The following is a 27504-nucleotide window of genomic DNA, read 5'->3' as shown; positions in this document are numbered from 1 at the left end:
GCCCAAAAACTCAAAGCTATCCCCCTGTCAAACAACACTATTGCGAGACGCATCAATGACATCTCAGAAGACATGAAAGAGCAGCTTGTTGAGAAAATAAAAGACCAACGCTTTGCGCTCCAGGTAGACGAGGCCACAGATAGTAACAAGGACTGTCTGTTAATAGCGTATGTCAGATACATTGATGCGGAGGGTTTGAGCGAGGATTTGCTATTTTGCAACTATGTCCCAAACAGAGCAACAGCTGATGAACTGTTCAAAATCATAGACAAATACCTGAGTGAAGCCGATCTGAAATGGGAGGACTGTGTGGGGATATGCACCGACGGTGCCCAGGCCATGGCAGGAAAACGGGGAGGGCTCCAGACGCTCATCAAGCGCGTTGCACCGAAAGCAGTGTGGACTCACTGCATAATACACAGGGAGGCACTCGCGTCAAAGCAGCTGAGTCCAGAGTTGAATGACGTTTTGTCTCATGTTATCACCACCGTCAATTACATAAAAACAAGACCACTGAAAGCTCGCATTTTTCCCGCTTTGTGCGAGGAGATGGGCTCCGAGCACACAGCCGTGCTATTTCACAGCGAGTCGCGTTGGCTCTCTCGCGGAAAGGTGCTGTCCAGGGAGCTATCGCTGAAAGATGAGATCCGAATCTACTTGGAGGAGGACGGGAACGAACTTGCCAGCAAGTTTAATGATGAAGACTTCCTCATGAAATTGGCCTACCTAAGCGACATGTTTGAGAAGCTCAATGAATTGAATCTACAGTTGCAGGGCAACAACACACACCTTCCACATCTGGCAGACAGGATACAATCTTTCACACGGAAACTGGACATGTGGGGCAGGAGACTTGAACAGGGGGACATCGACTCATTTGGGAATCTGAAGGCATTCATCGAGACCAATGAGCTGCAGAGCACAGTGGTTCCATGTATGAGAGAGCACATCTCAGCCCTGAAACAAAGCTTCCAGAAATACTTCTCTGTGGATGACAGTGCCAAATACGACTGGATTAGAGATCCATTTGTTGCACCACCACCTGCCATGTTCAGCACTGCGGAAGAGGAACAGTACATCGACATGACTTCAGAGTCAACCATGAGGCTGCAGTTCACATCCACGACTTTGGCTGGGTTTTGGATTGGAGTGGAGAAGGACTACCCTCTCATTGGACAGAAAGCTGTGGGAATACTGCTGCCTTTTGCAACATCGTACCTGTGTGAGATAGGCTTTTCTGCTGTTGCTGCTATCAAAAGCAAATACAGGTCGAAGTTGAACATTGAGAATGAACTGAGAGTGGCAGTCTCAAAACAACAACCCCGCTTTGAGAAGATTTGCAAGGCAAAGCAAGCACACACAAGTCATTGATCGTAATTGTGATAGAAATGTGAGGAGTAAGAATAGTGATGCAGTAGAAATTAGTTAATGTTGATATGTTGAATATTTCAGTGGCACAGGATCATTTGCCAAGCACTTATGTTCCTTTTCAAACCATAATAAAATATAAAACTATAGTTGGATATACTGTATGTGTCTTGTTATTATTAGAAGAGAAAATGTAATGTTTTTACAACTTTATACAATTAATTATATCAATCTAGGTGGGAACCGGGTTAGGGGGGGCTCGAAAATATTTCCAATTACCCAAGGGGGGCCTGATTGAAAAAGTTTGGGAACCACTGGTGTAGAGGTTGTAGAGGATGGGGCTTAGCACGCAGCCCTGGGGTGACCCAGTGCTGAGGCTGAGGGCTGTGGAGGTGTGGGGGCCCACCCGCACCCTCTGGGGGCGGTCGGTCAGGAAGTCCTTGATCCACGCACATATAGAGTGTGATAGACCCAGGTCTAGTAGTTTGGTCACTAGCCTGTCTGGAAGGATGGTGTTAAAGGCGGAGCTGAAGTCCACGAAGAGCAGTCTCGCGTAGCTGTTTCCCCTCTCCAGGTGGGATAGAGTGGCGTGGAGAGTCGTCGCTATGGCGTCCTCTGTGGACCTGTGGGCTCTGTAGGCGAACTGGTATGGATCCAGGTTGGGCGGGAGGCGTGTGAGTATGTGGGCCCGGACTAGTTTCTCGAAGCACTTCATGATGATTGGTGTGAGTGCCACCGGGCGGTAGTCGTTTAGGCAGCTCACCGTGCTTTTCTTCGGGACTGGGATGATAGTTGAGGTTTTCAGGCAGGGTGGGACGGTGGCCTGGGACAGGGACTGGTTAAAGATGTTGGTGAAAACCCCGGCCAGCTGGTCGGCGCAGTCTCTCAGCACCCGTCCCAGGACGCCATCCGGCCCCGAGGCTTTCCTGGGGTCCACCGCCTTCAGTACGCGTCTCACCTCGTGCTCTGTGAGGGTGAGGCTGCTGAGAGCTGGAGAGAGTGGTGTCTGTGTTGTGGTTACCTCCGTTCGCCCCTCGTCGAACCGGGCGTAGAAGGTGTTCAGCTTTCCCGCCAGCAGGGGGTCGTCCTCTGCGGCTGTGAGCCTGTTGGCTCTGAAGTTTGTCATCTGCTGAACCCCCTGCCACATCCGCCTGGAGTCGTTGCTCAGGAGGCATTCCTCAATCTTCTCTCTGTGCTCTGCCTTGGCCGCTTTGATGCCGCGCTTTAGGTTGGCCCTGGTGGAGCTGTACAGCGGTGTGCGCTTCCCTGCGAAGAAGGCGTTGTCCCTCTCATTTAACAGTTTTTGGACCTTCCCAGTCATCCATGGCTTCGTGTTGGGGTAGACCCGGACCCGTTTGTCCACGGTGACTGAGTTGGTGCAGTTCACTATGTGGTTCAGAACCGACGACGTGTACTGTTCCAGGTCCTCATGCTCATATTCCTGCCATAGGGTGTCATTTAGGCAGATCTGCAGTGGAGCGGACCCTTCTGGCCAGGTTCTGACAGTCTTAGTGGTGGTGGGAGCACTTTTCCCCATTGTGGTGTATGCAGGAATCAGGAGGATTGACACATGGTCAGACATGCCTAGATGAGCTAGCGGACTAGCCTTGTAAGCACGTTTGATGTTGGTGTATACCTTATCCAGTGTTTTTTCTCCTCTCGTTGCACATTTTACATGCTGGTAGAACTTGGGTAGTACTGCCTTCAGGTCGACATGATTAAAGTCCCCCGCTATGATGTGGATAGCCTGTGGATCAGTACTTTGTTGGCTACTAATGACGTCGTATAGTCGCGCCAATGCTACTTTGCTGTCTGAGCTAGGTGCAATATACACATGTAATTAGCACCGCGTTAAACTCCCTAGGCAGGTATGTGGGTCGGCATTTAACAGTCAAGTATTCTAGGTCTGGTGAGCAGTGGCTACTTACAGTTTTCGTGTTTAAGCACCAGCTATCCTTCGTCGATATTATGATCCCACCTCCTCTTGACTTACCGCTAAGCTCCGTGCGGTCAGCGCGATGAAGCATTCGGCCCTCTAAACTAACGTTAGCGTCCACAATGTTGTCGTTTAGCCAGGTTTCGGTCAGAATAATCACACAGCTATCCCCTACGATGCTGTTTTTTTGCCACCTGTAGTCTCAGTTCATCCATCTTATTTGTCAGGGATCTGACATTTGAGAGGAAAATGCTTGGAATAGCTGGCTTGTTTGGGCTTCTCCTTAGCCTTTCTAGCAGGCCTCCCCTCCGGCCTCGCTTTTTCCTACGATCCCGCCGCCGGCGTCTCCGCCTCAGGGAGGGGACTGTGAACCAGGGCTCTCCCGGTAGCCTGGCTATGTCCGTGTCAATGTTGTAGTGCTCCAGGAAATCCGCCCTAACTATCCTGTCGTTTTGCGTGCCGACTTCTAAGTAAGTCGAGCCTGCTGTAGGTACTATATACATAACTGTTCCCTATAAGTACTAAAAAAAGAGTGAACATATAAAGGTAATTATGTAACATATAAAGTTATGCTCTGTATATATATATATGGGTACACTTACACACAGGACAAATTGGCCTGGAACCCACAGTGGAAGGATAAGGGCATCCTTCTGATCAGCATGTTCCTGTTCAAAACCATGTACTGCATTTATCATTTTTATCCAACACTTAAGGCAGTCAGCTAGAGTTCCAAAGGCTGCGGGTTCGAGACTTGATTTAATGTAACGTTTTTTTTTTACATTTAACCGAAGCCTTCATGCAAATTGATTTACAATATATATATATATATATATATATATATATATATATATATATATATATATATCTGTCTAAGTGAATCATCTATCCATCAGAAAGGATTCCATCAGAATCCATTACTCAGAAAGGCTTCAAACACCATTGTAATCATGTCAGTTCTTGTAAATTAGCCTGCACCATTATAGCCAATATCAGGGGTCGGCAACAGGCAGCCCGTGGGCCATTGCTGGCCCATCACCAATAATATTTGGCCCAGCAGATTATTTTGAGAATCCACTTTTTTTCTTTTTTACAATATCGGACCGACAATCCCACATATAGCGCCTATAATGTCCGAATAGAGAATCGACCTCCACCTGAATAATGCTTATTGTACTTTTATCCATGTTGAGAGTGAATGACACAGGGACAGACAATCAGGCAGCAAAGCGCACTGACGCTGAACCCCTCATGGTGAATCATAAGTAGGTGGACAACACGTGGTGCTGAAATAGCCGACATGCGGTGTGTGGTTTGAAAGAAATAACACAAGCTCAGTAAACCATTAAAACGTAATGTTTACGTATATGTGACTGCAACACACATATGAACAGTAACAAAGCAAATTCAGTTTAATTTTCTGAAAAACATTGACAACAAAATCGGCGCAAACAAAAAACAGAATCTGCTTGATCTTGGAGGGCGAGGGGTGGTGGTGCATAGGCCTACTATACGCTCCTGAAACGACAGAGCAAACACGCTATTAGGGATAATAATTACAATGAGCCATTCATTCAAAATATACAAAATACAATTAGGTTATTAAATACAATAACGACAGGCTTGGTACTCACTTAATGTGAAAAGTGGCATCTCCCATCGGTTTTTGCCGATATCTTGCTTGATATCTGGTGATATGGACGTCACTTTAATCCGCAGGCAGTTCTCAAGGTTTTTATGCATCAATCGATTCCTCTCGTGCGTCTTTATCACATTCATCGAAAAGGACGACTCGCATGTATAGAAAGGGAACATTGTGAGCACGTAAAATGTGAGTCTCACAACGGCTTTGCATTGATGAAACCAGGTAGGATGAACGTATAGTTCACTGTCCATTCCTCTTTAAATGCCCTGTTTTCACCGTCAACTTTCCTCTTTAGACCTTTGAAGAGTGACATTATGTTTATCTTGCTAGCTAGCAGGTTAAATGTTTAGCTAACTTCACCAGACACGCAAACAACCAATCCAATAATAATGTGACCTTGTCTGGGAGGAGGGGGGAATAAATATCAGAACAAAAGTATGTTAAATAATCATTAGAATAAGTTAGGCTGCGCTACAGCGTCAGTCCACACATTTATTATTCAAAAATATGGAAAAGGGTGAAACTACGTTTCAACGTTGTTGAGAATCATAACACAAACTCGCTAGTCAAGCCAAAATACTGCAACGTAATGGATTGGACTGCTACCTAGTTAACTATAACACTACTTTACATTGTTAGCAGGCTCACAAAACAAGCTGTGTTAGTTGACTAGCGATGTGTACATTTTTCTAAAGAAAAGTCAAAGCATTAGAACGTCACATTTTTTAACAATCAATTACTTAACTTAGCCTTTGATTATGTTCGGGCCCGCCATCTAGTGGCTCAATTTTTGGGGGGCCCGAGGCCAAACTAAGTTGCCGACCCCTGGCCTATATACTTGTTTAGATGAGATTTTAGATTAGATTCAGACAACGAAATGCAATAAAAAGTGTGTCTGGAGGGATTTGAACCACCGTCTTAAAATGACGAATAAATACCATGGCAGCGGTCAATACCACTAGGCCATCGTGACGATATGATGGTTTGTAGCCTGCTGCTGATATCACCACAGTAGTAAATATTATTTTATTAAAATATGAACATATAACAATAACTGGGGCTAGTATGACCTACGCATTTAATCTGTGAGCAATTTCTTGCCAAACCATTTCCCTCGCCTTGTTAATTGCGGCAGTATTACACTATTTTACATCTTATTTTTCGTCTTCATAAAGATCAATCTTCATTTCGACAGTTCGACTCTTCGGGGCTCTTTATGCCTGCGTGCACGCGCCCATATCAAGGATTTCTAAGCCGGTGTTCTATGAACACTCATGACACAAGCCTGATCCTCGTTCGAGGAATCACCTGAGGCTTGAATTCCAATCTCGAGTTGCCTGATCGCGGCATTTATTTTTATCGCCGATATACTAATCAACGTTCGTGGAATACCCCCCTGGCCGATAGCTAATAATGCAATAATAAAGAGCAAGACTTGCATGAACCTTACACACGCACACACACATATACAGTGGGGGAAATAAGTATTTGATCCCCTGCTGATTTTGTATGTTTGCACACTTACAAAGAAATGAACAATCTGAACGAATGAATGAATGAATGGTCTTTATTGTCATTGATATAGTACAGGTACCAAACAACGACATTTGGGAGGGGGGGCTCCCCTGGTGCGAGGAAAGAAAAAAAAAAAGAAATGAACAATCTATCACTTTAACAGTGAAAGTCTGAATACCAACAAATCCCGAAAAAACACATTATATAAAAGTCGTTTCTTGTAGTTGGTCACAGGTTTGTGCACATCTCAGGAGAGATGTTGGTCCACTCCTCTTTGCAGATCCGGAGGGGAGAGGGACGGAGGAGAGAGAGAGAGGGACGGAGGGGAGAGAGAGAGAGAATGTGTAGCCATTATTTAACTGCCCCCCACACACAATCCACTAACCTACCCGTGTGCATTTGTGTGTCTGACTGAGTGTGTAGGGGAGTGTGTGCGTTTTTGTGTGTGTGTGTGTGTGTGTGTGTGTGTGTGTGTGTGTGTGTGTGTGTGAGAGAGAGAGAGTGTGAGAGTGTGAGAGAGAGAATGACAGTGTGGGATAACTGTGTGTTTTTGTGCGTGTGATACTTTGTTGGTCTGTGGTGAGCCTCATGTGAGGGAGAGAATGACAGTATGAGGAAGAGTGTGTTTGTTTTAGTGTGAGACTGTGTTGGTTTGTGTGTGTATATCTCTCGCACACTCTGCATAACAAACCAACTAACCATAACCTACCAATTAACAACCATAACATACCAACTAACAACCATAACACCAATTAACAAAGCTGAGGTCAAGTTTCCTACTCTCGTGTGTCTCCACCTCCCTTCCTCTCTGGTGCATGGTGCTCTGAAGCGTAGTCTGACTGTGGGGAGCATGGCGCGTTCTGGCCTGTAGAGGGAGCCAGACTTTTGGTGGAGAGGGTTGACGGTCTGATTACGGACAGGTGTCAGTGATCAGACTCGTTCTCTTTCATATGGGAACGCCCCCTGCGTGACCTCATCAGAAGCTGAATTACACTGCGCCAGGCTTGTGTCACGAGGGACGGGACCCTCCGCCCATATAAAGCGTCCGGTAGTAGGAGGAGGCAGAGACACGCGGACACTGAGAGAGGAAGAGAGAGAGAGAGATTGATAGAATAACTGTTATTATTTAGGAACCTCTTCAGCCCGTCAGTGGCGGGGCTGAATCTGTCAGGACAATACAAACTCATTGAGTACACCGTTCCTCTGTGCCTAGAGACCTTTACACTGCCTTTCTCCTCTATTGTCCGCCTATATAAGGCTTACACACGGCGTCTGTCGTCATTCAAAAACCTCTTCTCGCTTCTCCACTTCCCCCGGTAGTAGGAGGAGGCAGAGACACGAGGCAGAGGCAGAGACACGCGGCCACTGAGAGAGGAAGAGAGAGAGAGAGAGAGAGAGAGAGATAGAATAACCTCTTCAGCCCGTCAGTGGCGGGGCTGAATCTGTCAGGACAATACAAACTCATTATTTAGGAACCTCTTCAGCCCGTCAGTGGCGGGGCTGAATCTGTCAGGACAATACAAACTCATTGAGTACACAGTTCCTCTGTGCCTTTCTCCTCAGTTGCGTCTGTGCTCCATTTCATTACTGCAGCTGCAAGACTCGAAAAGGACAAAAATAATGATGAATGTTCAAAGCCCCTCGGCTGTCTACCTCCTACCTTCCTAGCTGACCACTCGCCCACAATAAACGTACCCCTGCACGTTTTTTTCCCCACATGGAGCTGTCTGCAAGGCACGCACACCTTTCAATCTAGTTTTGACTCCATAAGTGATCAGGCAGAATATTATAATTTGGCCTGACTCTAAAATATGACTTGCACTGTACTGGGTTACATGGTGTTATACAACACAGCTAGTTCTGTTTAATTATATCACTCTACTGCACAAATCAATCTAGCTACTGTGAAGCTTGCTATCAATTGGTAGCTAGTTAATAATGTGGCTGCATTTTCTAGACGGCAGTGTCCTCATAAAACTCATCTGCTACATTGCAAACATTTGCTTGCTAGCTAACATAGGACCACACTGTAGCTAGCTAGTCCTCTGCTTGCTAGCTAACCCACGCCGTAGCTAGCTAACACCACACTGTAGCTAGCTAGCCCAGCTTGCTAGCTAACACGTAGGCTTACTTGCGTTACGGCAAATGACACATTTCTCTCTATATAGCTATACCCTTTGAAAATACATAACTTTGTAAAGTTACTGATTTTCATTCATCTTGTTGCGGTCATATTTTGTGCTTGGTTACCCAGTTTACCTAACACTTAGTTTTGCATTTATAATTTAGAGTGTTAAACTATCAGCTTTAGAATCGTTTGGATACTGTCAAAACGTTAAAATAAAAGGTGCTCTACAAAGTTTTATTAAGTCCACCAAATATGCGAGCTTTAACAAGTTTGTTCACTAAACAGCGCATTGTCTCACCCAAAGCAGTTACATTTAAGAAACGTGACGATAAAGACACAAACTATTCACTGAAAATAAAAGAAAACAAACAAATCATTTGAGGATATATTTGTGACAGTGGTGAAAGTTTATTCCTAGCCTTGAATGTCCACTTTGATAAAGGTTAAACCAAACAATTCAACAATAGAGTACTTTTACTGCACAGCTGAGCCAGTGCGCCACACACGTCATCTCTACATCTCTTGCAACCTGCAACAGAAGCATAAAACATGTATTTTTTATATATTTGTCATTTTAATTACATATATATTAGCAGAAATAAAATGACAAAAATATATACAAATAAAAGATAAAATGCTTTGTACTCACCAAAACAACTGAATATTTGAACACAAAATCCATCCTCCTTTCTTTCCTCGAGACTTCAATTACTCTGTTGTACAGTTAATCTGTGCATTTCAGTTCCACCAATATGTCCTTTTCAATAGACATGGAGGCTAATGCTGAAAGCCAAGTCTGTTCAGTAGCATTTCTGGCATACATTTTAATTTGCTTTAAGGCTGAGAATGACCGCCTGATGGTCACTGCCACACATGCCAATGTTTTAAGCTGCCCCATGCTCTCACTCAGATGTTTCTGCTTCAGTGGGACTTCAGGGAGGAGATCAGTGGGACTTTCCCTTCAAAATCAGTCATGGCATTCATTACAGTTAGTTCTGTTTTTAGCCGGGACAGATCGAACAGTGTTCTGTGACTCTGTGTTAAGCTGGAGAAGGCTGTTTGAGGGAATTTCTTCCGGTAGGTCTGAAAGTGCTGGGGGTCGAGGAGGGAAAGAAACATGCATTTTTCGTGGTCTTGAAACCTATTCCGTATCTGGCAAATAATGATGTCCAGAATATTGCTGTAGAGTTGTTGGTAGTGTGCGCGACGGTCTCCTTGTGCTGTACGTGGGCCTCCGCGTGTGCTCGGACCACTTGAGATTTACATTTACATTTTTGGCATTTAGCAGACGCCTTATTCCAAAGCGACCTACAGTCAATACATTTGAATACTAAGCATGTGAATCATCAGTCCACCATTCGTGGCAGGAAGAGTAATCTAGCTCAGGCCCGGGGCCATTGATAGAAGGAAAACCTTCTTCAATCACCTTCTTCTAAAACCATATATTTTTTTTTATACTGGAGGAACAGAGAAACAGTACAAGGGGGGCAATAGAAGTTCTTAGGGACACAGTAGAGGGGAAAGCGGGTGTCTTTCGGAGACGTAGTGCTGAGGGGCAGAAGATGTCAGGAGGAGCAGTTAAGGTGTAACCTGAAGAGATGGAGGTCTTCAGTCTACGACGGAAGATGGGTAGTGACTTTGCCGTTCTGACAGCCGTGGGGAGCTCATTCCACCAGCGGGGAGCCAGTGTTGTGAAGAGACGGGCAGCACGACTGCTGTGCAGAGGTGGTGAGGCCAGTCGGCCAGCCGAGGTGGAGGAGCGGAGTGAGCGGGCAGGGGTTTGGGGGGTTACCATTTCCTTCAGGTAGGCAGGGGCTGTCCCTTTAGCTGCCTGGTATGCAAGCACCAGGGTCTTGAATCTGATGCGAGCTGCTATCGGGAGCCAGTGCAGGGTGCGAAGGAGAGGGGTGACATGCGAGTATTTGGGGAGGTTGAATACCAGCCGGGCAGCAGCATTCTGGATGAGCTGCAGAGGTCTAATGGCTGAAGCGGGGAGCCCAGCCAGGAGTACATTGCAGTAATCCAGGCGGGAGATGACCAGTGCCTGGGTCAAGAGTTGCGCTGCCTCTCTGGTAAGGAATGGTCGTATCCTTCTGATGTTGTAGAGGAAGAATCTGCAGGAGCGAGCCGTTGCTGCAATGTTCTCCGCACAGGATAGTCGGTTATCCGGGATCACTCCAAGGTTCTTGGCTGTCAGGGAGGGGGTTACAGTAGAGTTCTCCACTGTGATGGAGAAGTCTTGGAGAGGGCAGGCTTTCCCGGGGATGAAGAGGAGCTCGGTCTAGTTCACATTCTGATTCCTTCTATATTAAAAAAGACGAATATATAGGCTATATATTTCTTTTATTATGATATGATTTGACGCCGGCATGATGATGACTCCTAATGTGTAGCCTATGCGAAACAGCGGCGGCAGGGTTGCCAGATGGGATTGACAATACAGCCTAACCAGTCTATTACCGCTAAACCCAGTAGCTCATTCGGCGATAACCCGGCCCATCTGGCAACCCTGCGCAGCGGGCCACCATAATAATAACTTGTATTTGTATAGGCTAGCCGCGCTAGCGCTTTTAACCTGCAAACGTTGCAGCTCAAAGTGCACTAAGGCTGCCACGATTAGTCGACTAGTCACGACGACGTCGATTACCAAAATCGTCGCCGACATATTTGGTAATCGCCGTCGTCGCATGTTTTTTTGGAGCTGAATAAAGCTCATTCGTTTTTCTTCCCTGAAGCTGCCATTGGCTAGCGTCTCCCAGTGTCTTTGATGTACATGCGCAGTGTCGGTCATCCGGGGCACACGTGACGTCTCCGGAAAAACAAACTGAGAAATGGCGTCCCGTCCTCGTACCTCTAAAGTGTGGGAGCATTTCAACCACAACGTTGAAACAAAGAAAGTAAAATGTACAATTTCCAAAGCTGAACTCGCTTATCATGGCAGCACGTCCATGATGCTCGAGCATCTAAAAAGGAAGCACGTTGTGGATCTTGACGAGGAAAACGATGGCTCGTCTCGGTAAGCTAGTTAGCTTGTTATTGGCTAATGGCTAACGATATCGTTACGTTAAAAGCCTTCTTACATTATTTTACGTTATGTGCTGTAAAGTTGTCATCAAAGCGATACTTATCAAATAGCTAAAAATGTTGTCTTAACGTTACAGTGCTAAGAAGGCGCGTTCTTCTACTATGGATAGTTATCTTGTCAAGATGCCAACGTGCACACCCCAGCAAGCCACCGTCCTGACCGGATCAATCCTGAACATGCTGGTTAAGGATATGAGACCCTTGTCCATGGTTGCTGACGAAGGATTTAAAGAAATGATTAAGCAGTTCAACCCTGAATACCACGACAAATACCTCCCGGGCCGAGCACATTTCACCAAATTGATGGAAAATAAATATGATACAACCTTTCAGAAGGTATGTGTCTCTCCCCCCCCCCCCCACACACACACACAAATAGCAATTTGTATTTATGATTTAACACATTTCAAGAAGAAATAATATTAAGAGATTGCTGTCTGAGTGATCAATAATTAAACTTGGTTAAAGCATACATTAAAGCATAAATGGCAGCAATGTAATGTAAATAAAAAAATTAAACTGATATGTTGAATGTTTAACCTACTGTATAATTGTATTTGATATAACAACAAAATGAATGAATAAATAAATCTAAATCTTGATGCATAAACTGGCCACAAGATTGTTAATAAAATCTAACTGATCTGTTTAATGCTTACTGTACATTGTATGGGTCTTTTCATTTAAAAATGCTAACTAAAATCACCGCTGATGTCTTCTAAAGGAGACCCTCAAAACTGTCAAAGGCTCCCTCACCCTGACTGCTGATGTGTGGACTAGTCGTGCAACAGAGGCATACCTTGGTGTGTCCTGCCATTTCCTCAGTGAAGATTGGCAAATGAAGAGCTTCAACCTTGCCACCATGCCTCTTCAGGAGAGGCATACAGGTGCAAACATAATGACATGGATGGAGGAGGTGGCAGAAGAGTTTGACATCTCGCCTGCCAAAATAAAAGCAGTAGTTCATGACAGTGGGTCCAACATGGTGGCAGCGATGCGAATAGCTGGAAGAAAAACATGGATGGGCCTCTATCCGCTGTGCTGGGCACACACTCCAGCTCATAGTTAACACTGCCCTCAAAGAGTCCACCATCAGCAGAGCGCTAGGTGCTGCAAGACAGTTAGTGGAGCACTTCAAGAGAAGCGAGCTAGCCAGTACACAACTGAAGATGAAACAGGAGCAGATGCACGTAACGAAAAATTCACTGATACAGGACGTCAGTACAAGATGGAACAGTACGTTCCACATGGTAGAGAGACTCCTGGAACAGCGCTGGCCTGTCACTGCCACTCTCTCAGATCCTGAGGTAACTCCAAGGGGCAAGCACTACTTATTTATTGACTCCATTGAAACAAGCCCAGATGGGGCTGCTGAATCCATGAGGGAAATAATACATAAAAACTCCCCAAATATATGTTTATTAGTGTCTCTGCAAGCCCAAGACAGTGTATGTGACATTTATAAAAGACAACGAGAGAGAGAGAGAGAGAGACAGTCAGACCGATAACAGAGACAGACAGCGATCTTGCCTCTACAAACAAGAAGGTATCCCAAAGTTGATGTTATACTGCACTGTATATGGAATGGAATGGAATGGAATGGACTTTATTTGTCATTGCTACTGTAACCAGGGAGTAGCTAAAGGACTGTAGAATTTTAGGAAGGGCTGGTTATCTAACTAACTCTGAGCTAAATCGGCAGTGTAGGAGGATAGAGGCAGGGGGCGCCAGCAACCCTTTAGACTAGCATATCACAGTTATATATATATATCATATATTATAATACAAGCTATAACTCAGTTAATCACACTATAAGACAATACTTAAACCCAATACTAGATTTGCTGTTAAACTAAACAATACAGACAACTAAACACACAGCAATGTATCAAATATAAACAAACACATTTATTTATACAAATTATATATACATCCCAATATACTCCCTCCCCGCCGGCCACACACACACTCACTCACTCACTCACACACAGTACCTGGCCTGAAAAGGCTTAGAGTCCCGGACTGAAAATGAGCGCGTTGAGGCCTGGTTGGAGCTCGTATGTGATTCGAGGAAGGCAGCAGATAAGGGGGGGGAGTGACGTTGCAATTTGAAGGGAAAGGGGCGTCTTCGTAGTAAACGACGAGGTGTGAATGGTTCAGGTCCGGTGGTCCACGGTCAGCTCCGGTGGTGTTAGCGGTCGGTCGCAATCCACCTCGGAGGCGACGGCTTTGTTTGGCTTTGGTCTCGCTATGCGCCAACGTTAGCAGCCGGCGGCTAGCAAGGCTGGCTAACGGTGACACAGCTAAACTGGGCTAGCGCTGTTAACTCACTAAACTCCGAACTCCCGCGGTGATGCGGGTAGCTAGTGATTTACTATTAACAGTCGATGTTAAAGGCAGGTCTCCTAGACAGCATCACACAGTACACAGTAATGAGTTCACCTTGACGAGGCTGAATTCAGCTATGCTTGGTCGACTTTGTGACTGACCGGAGTAACTTCTCATTCATCTTCACTCTAACGCACAGACCACCTCCGTAGCTATAGATACCAACCGAACATACATCAAGTCACGTACGCCAATCAAAACCACGCCCACTAATCTGGCGCTTGCACAATACTGAACAAATCTAAGACAGAACTTATACAATTACAATAACAATACATACCCCTTCATGAAAACGTACATGAATAGTATGGAAAATAATTAAGGAAATAACAGGGGCAAAATAGGGCTGATTTGGGGAAACTAACTGGCTCTAAATTGTGGGCCTTCATAACAGCTACAGTACAGGTACCAAACAACGAAATTTAGGAGGGGTGGCTCCCCTGGTGTTAGGAAAGGGATTTTTTTTTTTATTTTTTTTTAGAAAAAGCACAAAATCACAAGGTAAGGTAAGGAGCTGGTTTACATAAATAAAGGCTATGTACACAATCCACTGTACTATACTGCACAGATAGTCAACTAGGGTTGTCATATTGCACAAAAGTATTTTTTCACGTTATTTTAAAGTGTCACAGTTTGCAGGCTTGAAATGTACATGTTTGTGCCTCAGCACTAGCTGCCATACAATCCGTCCGGACTACGGAGTTTTGGAACTCTATGGGCGGTGCTGAGTCGTACAGTGTCTGTATCGTGGGTGGGCTCTCCAGCCAGTGTGCAGGGGTTGGACAACGTTCCTGCTCCACAGTCACAGAAAAACCTATCATGCCGTATAAATTCCACATCATGCCCCTGGTGGCATTTCTTAATGCAGTTCACACAGATGGCATTTCTGTCTGTCGTATTGCAGGTGTGACACCTGTAAAAGTCGTGCATGGGGTAACTGGTGTAGCTGGAGATCTTGTAGAGACACTGCCCTCTGCTCACAGCCTTCTCTATGGCATCCTGGTTATTCATGATCTTATTATCTTTCATGGTGACGTTGACCCCCGAGGCGAGGAACAGGCCTCCAAAGCGGTTGTTGAAGATCTGGTTTCCCTCCAGCGTCGCCGTCGCGTGGTTGGTGATCTCGATGCCTGCTGCGAAGCCGTCGAAGATGCGGTTCTTTCGAAGCACCGGGTGGCTGTTGGTGCTGATCAGGACTCCGGCCTGGGCGTTCCTGAAGATGTCGTTCTCCTCCAGCAGACCTCTCCCTCCGTTGAAGATGCAGATTCCTCCGTCGTGGATCTTGTTGCGCCTCAGCGTGGGGTTGCTGTCCGTCTTGATCCACACCCCCGCCATGGCGTTGTCAAAGATCTCATTGTCCTCGATGAAGCCCAGACCTGAGTTGTAGACCAGAATGCCTCCATTCTGTCCTCCCCAGATCTTATTGCGTCTGATCTTCGGGTTGCTCCCCGTCCGTATCTGCACGCCGGAGTACATGTGATTATAGATGTCATTGTCCTCCAACACCCCGTGGCCGTTATCATAGAAATACACCCCCACCTGTTTGCCGCTGTGGATGCGGTTCCTGCGGAGGACAGGCGTGCTGCCGGTCGTCACCCAGACCCCCGCCAACGTGTTGCTGTACACCTCGTTCTCCTCGATCACCCCCTGGCCCTTCTCATGCACGTAGATGCCGCCATGCTGTCCGTCGTGGATCTTGTTGTGTCGTACGATGGGACAACTGTTGGTTCGGATCTGGATTCCCGCCAGAGCTTTGCCATAGATGTCGTTGCCCTCTATCAAGCCCCGGCCATCTCCAAATATGTACACGCCTCCTTGGTTCCCGTTAAAGATAGCGTTGCCCCGTATTGTGGGGTCGCTGTTGGAGGTGATCCACACTCCGGCAAAGTTGTTGGCATAGATCTTGTTCTCTATGAACTGTCCCCTTCCCTTCTCGTGGACGTAGATGCCTCCCGTCTGGCCGTGGTGGATCTCACAGCGCACCACGGTGGGGTTGGCGTACGCCTTCACCTCGAAGCCTGCTATGCGGTTCCTATGGATGTTACAGCTCTCAAAGTAACCCATGCCGTGGTCGAAGGTGAACACTCCCACGTCTCGACCATGGTGGATGTGGTTGCGTCTGATGATGGGGTTGCCGTGGTTTTTCACCCAGATACCCGCCGAACCGGGCGTAGAAGGTGTTCAGCTTTCCCGCCAGCAGGGGGTCGTCCTCTGCGGCTGTGAGCCTGTTGGCTCTGAAGTTTGTCATCTGCTGAACCCCCTGCCACATCCGCCTGGAGTCGTTGCTCAGGAGGCATTCCTCAATCTTCTCTCTGTGCTCTGCCTTGGCCGCTTTGATGCCGCGCTTTAGGTTGGCCCTGGTGGAGCTGTACAGCGGTGTGCTCTTCCCTGCGAAGAAGGCGTTGTCCCTCTCGTTGATCAGTTTTTGGACCTTCCCAGTCATCCATGGCTTCGTGTTGGGGTAGACCCGGACCCGTTTGTCCACGGTGACTGAGTTGGTGCAGTTCACTATGTGGTTCAGAACCGACGACGTGTACTGTTCCAGGTCCTCATGCTCATATTCCTGCCATAGGGTGTCATTTAGGCAGATCTGCAGTGGAGCGGACCCTTCTGGCCAGGTTCTGACAGTCTTAGTGGTGATGGGAGCACTTTTCCCCATTGTAGTGTATGCAGGAATCAGGAGGATTGACACATGGTCAGACATGCCTAGATGAGCTAGCGGACTAGCCTTGTAAGCACGTTTGATGTTGGTGTATACCTTATCCAGTGTTTTTTCTCCTCTCGTTGCACATTTTACATGCTGATAGAACTTGGGTAGTACTGCCTTCAGGTCGACATGATTAAAGTCCCCCGCTATGATGTGAATAGCCTGTGGATCAGTGCTTTGTTGGCTACTAATCACTTCATATAGTCGCGCCAATGCTACTTTGCTGTCTGCGCTAGGCGCTATATACACACATGTAATTAGCACCGCGTTAAACTCCCTAGGGAGGTATGTGGGTCGGCATTTAACAGTCAAGTATTCCAGGTCTGGGGAGCAGTGGCTACTTACAGTTTTCGTGTTTAAGCACCAGCTGTCCTTCGTGGATATAATGAGGCCGCCTCCGCGGGTCTTCTCACTAAGCTCCGTTCGGTCAGCGCGGTGCAACGTACGTCCCTCCAAGCTAACAGTAGCGTCCACAATGTTGTCATTTAGCCAGGTTTCGGTCAGAATAATCACACAGCTATCCCCTACGATGCTGTTTTTGGCCACCTGTAGTCTCAGTTCATCCATCTTGTTCGTCAGGGATCTGACGTTAGAGAGGAAAATGCTTGGTAAAGCTGGTTTGTTTGGGCTTCTCCTCAGCCTTGCTAGCAGGCCTCCCCGGCGGCCTCGGCGTTGTTTACGGTCTCGCCTCCGTCGCTTACGCCTTAGTGTTGGGATAGCGTAGTACTGTTCACCCGGCGATCTCGCGATGTCGAATTCAGTGTTTGATACAGACTTTTGTTTATAGACAACAATCAATAAGAATAACCAGGATATCAATAAGAATAACCAGGATATCAATAAGAATAACCAGGATATCAATAACAATAAACAGGATATCAATAACAATAACCAGGATATCAATAACAATAAACAGGATATCAATAACAATAACCAGGATATCAATAACAATAAACAGGATATCAATAACAATAAACAGGATATCAATAACAATAAACAGGATATCAATAACAATAACCAGGATATCAATAACAATAACCAGGATATCAATAACAATAAACAGGATATCAATAACAATAACCAGGATATCAATAAGAATAACCAGGATATCAATAACAATAACCAGGATATCAATAACAATAACCAGGATATCAATAACAATAAACAGGATAACAATAACCAGGATATCAATAACAATAACCAGGATATCAATAACAATAACCAGGATATCAATAAGAATAAACAGGATATCAATAACAATAACCAGGATATCAATAACAATAAACAGGATAACAATAACCAGGATATCAATAACAATAACCAGGATATCAATAACAATAACCAGGATATCAATAACAATAACCAGGATATCAATAAGAATAAACAGGATATCAATAACAATAACCAGGATATCAATAACAATAACCAGGATATCAATAACAATAAACAGGATATCAATAACAATAAACAGGATATCAATAACAATAACCAGGATATCAATAACAATAACCAGGATATCAATAACAATAAACAGGATATCAATAACAATAACCAGGATATCAATAACAATAACCAGGATATCAATAACAATAACCAGGATATCAATAACAATAACCAGGATATCAATAACAATAACCAGGATATCAATAACAATAACCAGGATATCAATAAGAATAACCAGGATATCAATAACAATAACCAGGATATCAATAACAATAACCAGGATATCAATAACAATAACCAGGATATCAATAACAATAACCAGGATATCAATAAGAATAAACAGGATATCAATAACAATAACCAGGATATCAATAACAATAACCAGGATATCAATAAGAATAACCAGGATATCAATAACAATAAGCAGGATATCAATAACAATAAGCAGGATATCAATAACAATAAACAGGATATCAATAACAATAAACAGGATATCAATACTGATGACCAGAGAGAATTTGTACTTGGAGATGTTGATCAGACATTCCTTGTTGTGCTCTGTGCTGACTTTGGTGTGAGTGTTCTGTGTGCCCACTTTGACTGGAAGCTGTTGGGGGAAGAAAAGAAAGAAAAAAGAAAAGAACAGACAGGAAATATTAGCCACACTGTAACCAAAACTATCTCAAGCGGCTAACTACCAGTGGTCACTGGTTAGAGTCCAATAATAGGCATAAGGCCTCCCACCTATGACCAACTGTCAAAACAAAAGCAATGTTTCTGTCTTCTTTCAAAAAAATATCGGCCCACAATAAATAAATATGTTTTCGAGGAGCTGGCCTAGTCCAGGTTTGCTGTGACTAAGATGACAACATATCTGGGCTGCAATGGGCGCTGCTTGAAGAGCTGAAGCAAGGGTTGGAGCCTTTTGAGACTGCTACCGTTTACCTTAGTGGACAGCAGTATGCAACTGTTTCAGTTCTTCCACAGGTGGTCAAAGGGCTGAAGCGGTCCGTCCACCAAAGCCATTTTGAGACAAGCGCAGGAAAAGCATTCTTGATCAGTGCAGGAAAAGGGATAACAGATAGATGGGGAGGTCTGAGCACAGTCTCAGTAGACAAAGAGAACCCAATTGCTATTTCAGCTGCCTTGGACCCCAGATTCAGAAAGCTGAAGTTTGTGTCTCATGAAGATGGCATCAGGATGCAGGAGACTGTTGAAGTGCTTGCTCTCAAAGAAGCAAAGGAGCCTGGGACACATCAGCAGAATAAGACCAATGTTCCAGGCACAGGCAGAGGGGAAAAGTCAGCTCTGGACAGCCTCCTTCAGTCTGACACAGACAGTCAGACTGAGGACGAGGGAGAAGCCTCACAGTCACAGGAGGACGAAAAGATCAAAATGGTGAGAAATGAAGTTCAGCTGTACTTCGCAGAGGCCCCAGTATCAAAAAAGGATGACCCTCTCAAATGGTGGAGCCAAAATGAGGGGCGTTTCCCCACACTATCTAAGCTGGCAAAATATTTTCTGTGCATCCCTGCAACCTCCACCCCATCCGAGAGGATCTTCTCTGCAGCAGGGAACATCTGCTCTCAAAAGAGAGCAAGCCTCTCTCCAGAACATGTGGAAATGCTGACTTTCCTCGCTACGAATGAATAGACCACACAGGAGAGAAACAATTTCTTTGCTCAGTCTCCTGCACTTTTCTTTGTTATGTTATTTGATTGAGACCAAACATTTCTTTTTGTGGATAATTGCTCTTTTTTAGTTGCCTTAGTGCCTACCTCATTTTATTTGTTTAATGTATTCTATTTAAAATGTATGTTTGATGCCAGAGATGAGTGAAGCAAAGCAAAACGTTTGTACTCTGTACAAGTATTTATTTTTGTTTTTGTATTGTTTTGGTTGCCTAGTGCCTAGCCTACCTCATTTTACTCAGCAGTTTGCACTCTCTACTACACTTTACATTACATGCAAGTGATGCCAGAAATAAATCTGCAAAGTTCATTAAAATATCTATTTTACGGTCAATCATTTTAATTGTCTTTATTTTTAGTTAGCACATGCCTACAACAACAACTAACAACTTCAAGCTAAATTTAGAAGATGATAGCTAAATAAGAGCGATTGAGTAATTGTAAATTATGATCCGATTAGTCGACTAATCGTTAAAATAATCGGTGACTAGTCGACTATGAAAATAATTGTTTGTGGCAGCCTTAAAGTGCACCATAGCGAGCGAGAGGTAAACATGGCAAGACAAAGTAAGCTTAACAATTACTTCATGAAACCAAGCTACAATGAGTCTGAGGAGAAGTCTGACTGTAAAGAGATGGAGGCGGCTCGAGGGTTCCTGTTGCGGCGTGTCCTCCTCTCCAAGCCTGGGGATAGTTGGTCGCACAAATCAATGAGAATGGCTCTCGGGAACCGTTAGCGGCTCGTTAGCCATTCGTCGTTGTGGGCAAAAAAGGCCGCCCTGTCCCTAAACACTCTCTCCCTATGAAACGCATGGTTTGCCAAGTCCTCCAATAAAACAAGCACAGCCATGGTTGAGTGTCAATTGTTTGCTTACTGTAGTAGAGTATATATAGGATAGTCTTTAATGTGCAACACCTGAGGAATCACAATGAATTTATCACGCCTCAATTTAGAGTGATTACACCATACAATAGCCTAATGATGGCATATAAAGGAAGACTGAAATACAATTATAAACATCAGTTCCCTTTAAATATTGAATTTAACTCATTTTCTTGGCTGGTAACAACATCGTTAATTTTATTACGAGCCACTTGCATGAATTACAGTAGGCAACGTTTTTCCAGTGCGGCTCACATGCCTGTAATAACTCTGCATAACCAGTAGGTAATGTGCGTAAGCAAGTTGAATACTCGACGTCGAGCTACGATCGTTTCCACGGTCAAATTGACTCACGTTGAAATTGTATAAATCACTACGTTGACGTGGTTTTCTACATACGACACGGGTAAGATCAACATTTGATCTAAGCACGTTCTATAAATGAGGCCCCTGATGTTGTATTATTCCCTGATTTACCCCTATATTAATTATTGTAATATTATTTGGGCCAGTACCCATCCAACCAAGCTGAATCATATCTATCTTCTCCAAAAATGTTGTGTTAAAATTATTTCTCAAGCTACTTCAACCTCTCTTCCAGGAATGATCGATACTCAGCATCTTCCAAGTAAACTTTCTTCACGTAGCACAGTTTGTCTTCAAAGCAATTCACCACCAGTTTCCCTCTACATTCAATAGTTTCTTTAGGAAAATCGAAGAAAATCATTCTTACAATACAATAAATAAGAGTCAACTCTTATTGCCATCCACTTGTCTCAATTTAGTCTTCACTTCAGAGGAGCCAAAGTATTTAGTCAACTCCCTTCTCATTTCTTTGACCTCTCACCCTACTTGTTCAAAAAGGCTGCCAAACAACACCTATTCCTTGATCACAATTGATTTGCCTAATTTGTTTCTCTTATGTAAACTTATCTTCACTTCCATTGACCTCATATATGTGGTCAATGAAATGGTTTCATAGTGACATCAACAAACTGTATAGTTACATTTGTACAGGATCCAAAATAACCTCAAATGGCTGTGTTCCATCTACAGAATCAGAACTCATTCCACCTTGGTCTTCCTCTTGGAGCTCCTGCAGCACAGCAGGCTGCAGATCGAGACCGAGGCCCAGAGAAGGCCCCCGCCGAGGGCAAGGAGCAGCGCTGACACGTCCAGGCTATGGTAGGAGTACCAGGGCAGGCTGTAGGCCTCAGTGCGCAGGTGGGCTGCTCCTTTGTTTCTCATAACGTACTCGATCCAGAAGGTGGCGCTCGCCAATGGGGACAGGGGATGGTCACGATGCAGGCGGGAGAGCCTCTGCATACTGAGGTGGTAGGAGGGCTTCTCCAGGACATCCCTCAGGGCCCCCACGAAGCCCTCTGTGGTGAGAGTGGCTGCCTCCAGCACCCGGGCTGCCCCCCTCACTTGCAGCCGGAGGACGTTGTCAAACTGGTCGAAGATGAGCGGGAGGCCCAGCACAGGGACCCCATGGTAGATGGCCTCATACAGGCCGTTGGTGCCTCCGTGGGCCACAAAGGCTCGGGTCTTGGGGTGTCCCAGGAGGTCGTTCTGGGGGAGCCTGTTAAGATGTAACTAAGAAAAGAGTCAAGTGTGGCAGAACCCCAGAACAGACGGACACAAGAGGCAAATAACAATAAAAGGATTTATTAAAATGGACAAAATAATAAACCTACTCTAACGGGACCTAAGTGGGGGGAATGTGTGGATGCCAGAAAACTAGAAAATGAGGTGTGAGTGGGACTGTACTCTGTGTCCGAGTGTGAGTGTCTAGCGTGCAAGAGCTAGTGTGGTGTAGATATGTAGATGAGTGAAGTGTTGAAATATGTACGTGTACTAACCAGTCCAGAGCAGAGAGGGGGAATAGTCAGCAGGCAGGCAGGGTGGGGGGGGTTAGGCAGGAGAGGATGTCGGCAGGCAGACGGGGGGGGGGTTTGGCAGGGGGATTAGTCGGCAGGCAGGCTGGGGGTTAGGCAGGAGAAGTAGTCGGCAGGCAGGCTGGGGCATAGGCAGGAGAAGTAGTCGATAGGCAGGCAGGGGTCTAGGCAGGGAAGGCAGGTTCCCACATGGGTCAAAATAATCAAGCGTCGGAGGAAGGTTTCTGGGGCTCTTTATAGGGCTGCCTCTTCCTGAGTTGATAGCCTGCTGTGGAAGGTCCAGCTGTCTCCACTTGAGCCTGATGAGGCTCAACGAGCGCCAACGAGGCAGGAGGGGGCGGAGCCGAAGAGGGATTCACAACAGAGCCAGTCCAGCAGCAGGGTGTTGTTCCCCAGTGAGGAAGGCCTCTGGCCCAGGTACCTCCACACCACCCTCTGGGGCAGCTGGGAGAAGGCTGCAGCGATGGCCTCAGTCATCTCCCTGGGCAGAGTGGACACCAGCGTCCCCAGGGACATGACCACCACCCCATGCTCCCCAGAGCCCTCCATGAAGGCCTCCAGTTCAGCAGGGAGAGGTTGGGCTGGGCTGGGCTGGGCGGCACTGGAACCCACCAATGTAGACCACGTTAGGCATGGTAGGACGCGGGAACTCAAAGACAAAGTCCACGCGCATCAGCCAGACGTCAGCCGAGCGCTGCATGGAGAGCAGGTCGGCGCCGACTGGGAAGTGGCGCTGGAGCAGGTCGGCGTAGAGCGGCAGGATGACCAGGTGCTCCTGGAGGAGGCTGGCCATGTAGCGTAGGAGGTTCTCCGTCCTCTGCAGGAAGTCCATCCGGTCGTGGAACAGGGAGTTGTACATGGGCACGTAGGAGGGCGGCGTGGGGGCGATGGTCATGTGAGCTTCGCCCGCGTTGAGCCAGCGTACGTTATAGACCATGGGCAGGCCCAGATACTGGGCGAGGAGGACCCCTGCGGGGAAAGCAGGGTCAGTGAGCATCACGTCAAAGTCAGAGGCTTTCAGTTTGGCCACGAGGGAGGACTCCTCCAGAATGGCAGAGATCATCCTGAGCGCCCCGCCGTGGAACATCATCAACATGGCTGCCACGTCCTTCTGCTGCTCCAAGAAGCGCCGGAGGGGGTACATCTTGCGCAGCTCCAGCGAGCGCTGCATCAGGAGGGCGTAGAAGTCGGGGCCGATGTCGCCCCCTCCTCCTCCTCCGCCGCCTGGCGGTGTCACGGTGATGAGGGTGTAGAGAGGGGAGCTCTCGGGGATGTACCAGCTCTTGGAGGAGCGCAGGACGGTGAGGTCATGATATATGTTTCTCCCGTTCTTTCGTTTGTTAGTTTGTTTTTGTTTTTTTGTTTTGTTCTTTATTGATCTGTTTATTTTGTTCTGTCATTTTAATATTTTTCCATTAACTGTTAATCAAATTCTATGATCAAGGGAGACGCTCGATAAGCCCCTCTGAGTTTCTTGTCTTCCTTGCACCTCCTCTAAGTAAAAAGTGCCATACCTCATTGTCTTGTATACAAATGAACAGTTTTTTCTGCTTTATCAACTGCAAATGCCAACTATTTTGTCAAGGGACTAACTTTATGACTTTAACTTTTCGGGTTGCAATTCGGGCAGTTTCATATCCAAATATAATGAAAATCACATGCTTCACATGACCTCATTGACATTAGTGGCATTTTACTCCATATTTGTTTTTCCCATCTATTCGATTGTCCAGTACACATTATCAGAAAAACATTCTAGATATATTTACTTGATGCTCTCTGAAGCATAATTGTACTGCTCTGTGGGTGTTTCTGTGTCATTCTGTGTCATTTATGCACCCACTGCCAAATGCACTGCCAGTTTGCATTACAACCTCAACCTCAACCTCAACCTTTGCAATACAACCTCAGCAAATATGTCAAGACTAAAAACCCATATTTTTAATATTGCCTTTAAATGACTAAATAATTAAATTATGATTATATAATGATTGGAGCACTTTGAGCTGCAACGTTTGCAGGAAAAGCGCTATACAAATATACGTTAATTATTCGAACGCTTGATCAACAAAACAATTAAGTGTTACCTGGAATTGTGTTGCCTACATGGGGCCAGATATGCAGCTTTGCATATTGCAGGTGGAAAAGAAAAGCATCTGGTTATGACCAATAGGCTGTAAGTGGAGTTTATTTGCAATAAGGAACCAATATCATACATTGTGTCTGATTCATCATGGTTGGAATGGTTGATTATAACCTAACTGTGACACGGCAAGGTAGGACCCAGGAGCAGGTTCAGGTTCAGCATCATGTCCATGTGCTGGGAAGGCTTGCTGTCTCCCAGCCCCTGAATTGCGAACAGACGTCGGGCTCGTTCTGACCGTGATAGTCCGAAGGTCCTGAGGAGGAGAGTCTTAAACGCTGTATATTTATTCAGGGCAGGGGGAGCTGTAATGAAGCCCACCGTTCTGGCTGCAGTGGAGCTCCCCAGAGCCGAGACGACATGGAAGTAGCATGCGGCATCATCTGTAATCCCACGGAGGGCGAACTGCGCCTCCGTCTGTGCGAACCATGCTGCCGCGGACGTCTCCCAAAACTCCGGCAATTTGAGAAAAACGGCGTTATTTGCCATGTTCGGTTCAGTCTCGGATACTTCAACGGGACTGACGTCGGGGTCACCAATGTAGTGCCGAGAGACGGGAGTCGGAGGCGGCGTATCAAATGTCACAGCTAGACGTTTATTAACAGACATGAACACGTTGCTACCACACACTTAAAACACTACGCTACACTACGATTGCCCATTGCATACATATGAATTGACCGTCAGTTATCATACCGTTGCATTTGAAAGTCTTGCATAAAGTTATCAACACCATGAAAACAACATTGTGCAAAATTATGTCTGCCTCCACAGCTTCGACAAAGGGTCAACGTTCACTGCTGTAGCGCCCCCGCATAGTCCCCAGCCAGGTGTCAGGCAGGCTACTGTCGGATGTTCGTCTCATCCAATGTCCTTAGTGCATAATATCAGCTAAATAAATCTCCCACTGTTTATTGTCTGTGTATCCATCAACCTGCCTCACCTCTTCATCACAGGTCTGAAGGCGGTGACCTTGTCATCCTGCAGAGTCACACACGTGTCACTGAGTTCCGATGGCTCTGTCTCAACCTTCCCACTTGAGAATCCTTCAATGGTGGAGTACTGGCATGTCTCATTAAGCGCAGGGTAGGAGGAGCAGTGCAGTTGGGGGGCCTTGTGACTGTAGCTGCCAGCTTGAGAAACACTGCTGTACACTTTTGAGTGCAACGGCGCCTCTTGAAAGGGGTTCTCTGCATGGGACATGTTTATAGGATCCTGACGGCTCCTGAGGTTCCCACACTGGCCGCTACCGGTCACCGGGAGCCTGGCGCTCTGCAGTTGGCAGTCCCCGGCCGTGCTACCGGTCCGCAGCTCGGCGCCGTGGTGAGACCCTAGGATGACCCCTGTGGCCGCCGTGCGCGCCAGAGACCAGATCCGGGGCTTGTCCGACACCTCGAAATGGGACAGGGACACGGTGCCCGTGGGGACAGAGGAGGAGGGGGGGGGTCTTGGACACCATGGGATCCAGGAAGTCCGAGGAGAGAGCGGACACACTCTTGAGGCCGCAGGGGAAGGGGGTGGAAGCTGTGGGGCAGGGAGAGCTCCGAGCTGCAGTCTCTCTTTGGCGGAGCCCTGGACATGTCCCTCTGGAGATGCTTGTGCTCCTCCACGGCCGCCTTCTCGCAGTCGCTGTCTGGAGCCGTGCCAAGTGGGCCAGGATGTGGCCGAGCGGGGACGTCTCCGTGCCCGCGCCCCTCTACGCTCTCGCCGGGTCCTTGCCTCCCGTCAACGCACCGACTCTGTGCCCCTCGATTTGGCGCCACCGAACTGAAAGGTCTTGCACAGAGGGAGTCGTCTGCACAACGCGGAACGAGGGTTCGGGACACAGCCCCGTTTATTTCAAACACCTCTAACTTCTAAGCAAAACCTCAGTCGCACCACTTGGGTTGCGCTGGCGTAATCGTCCGAACAAATTATAATAATAATAATGGTCGTCGCTCGGCAGTGTCTCTGGCTTCCACAGCTGGTCACTAGGGATGTGTCGACGCTTCGTAGCGTGTGTCGCACATTTATTCTACTGGTCACCGTTCTCCTACTACCTGGCTTCTCCAGACATCGCCCCCGGCTCACTGCTCTCCAGAGGGAAACAAACACACCAGTGTCCATGTTGAACAACGTTGATGTGATATTGCTAAGTAAAATACATAAATAATTATGTTAACAACTGATTTAGGCCTACTCATATTATTTATTATTGTAGCCGGCATCTGCAGTATCATCATTTATGAATTAGCCTATTGGCCTATTCCATCATGGCAAGGTAAAAATTAGCTGAGAAACAACATTTCAACAGTTTATATACATAAAAAAAAACATTATAATGCATAGTTTACACTAACTTCAGAATATGAATCACTGTAGCCTATACAGTGACCAAATACCAATACAATAACAAATTGAAAAAGAACTATACAATCATAAAAAGACCATTAAAATATTGCATTCCTGTAAGTAAAATAGTTGGGCATTGCTCCCCACACCAGTCTTCAACTGTCCGGTTTTGGTTAGCATCAGTTTTCTGTTCTTGGCTGACAGAAGTGGAACCTCACATAGCCTTCTGCTGTTGTAGTCTATCCGCCTCAAGGTTTGGTGCGTTGTGCATTCTGAGATGCTTTTCTGCTCACCACATTTATACAGAGTGGTCATATGAGTTACCATAGCCGTTCTGTCAGCTC

The 27504-nt window shown here is 46.2% G+C and overlaps 3 pseudogenes across 3 annotated transcripts in view; all 3 read right to left on the bottom strand.

Moving 5' to 3' along the window:
• Positions 1-12810: 12810 nt before the first annotated feature.
• On the bottom strand, positions 12811-16239 carry LOC308169841 (annotated as a pseudogene). The gene is made up of 2 exons: positions 14747-16239; positions 12811-12839 (listed from the first exon to the last, which is right to left on the bottom strand). The product of its transcript is annotated as an uncharacterized misc_RNA (transcript).
• A 5614-nt stretch (positions 16240-21853) lies between these two features.
• LOC308169840 (UDP-glucuronosyltransferase 2C1-like) lies at positions 21854-25318 on the bottom strand (annotated as a pseudogene). Its single transcript has 3 exons — positions 25151-25318; positions 23054-24016; positions 21854-22370 (listed from the first exon to the last, which is right to left on the bottom strand). The product of its transcript is annotated as a UDP-glucuronosyltransferase 2C1-like (transcript).
• A 450-nt stretch (positions 25319-25768) lies between these two features.
• LOC308169839 (protein regulator of cytokinesis 1-like) overlaps positions 25769-27504 on the bottom strand; it is a 194852-nt pseudogene continuing 193116 nt past the window's right edge. Inside the window, exons 3-4 of the transcript in view lie at positions 26324-26624; positions 25769-26276 (exon numbers count right to left, since the gene is read on the bottom strand). The product of the transcript in view is annotated as a protein regulator of cytokinesis 1-like (transcript). The remainder of the gene's footprint in view (positions 26277-26323; positions 26625-27504) is intronic.

The sequence above is a fragment of the Nansenia antarctica genome (genome assembly GCF_963989245.1).
Source record: "Nansenia antarctica genome assembly, chromosome: 14".
NCBI lineage: Eukaryota > Metazoa > Chordata > Actinopteri > Argentiniformes > Microstomatidae > Nansenia > Nansenia antarctica.
This window is presented reverse-complemented; position numbering and strand designations above follow the sequence as displayed.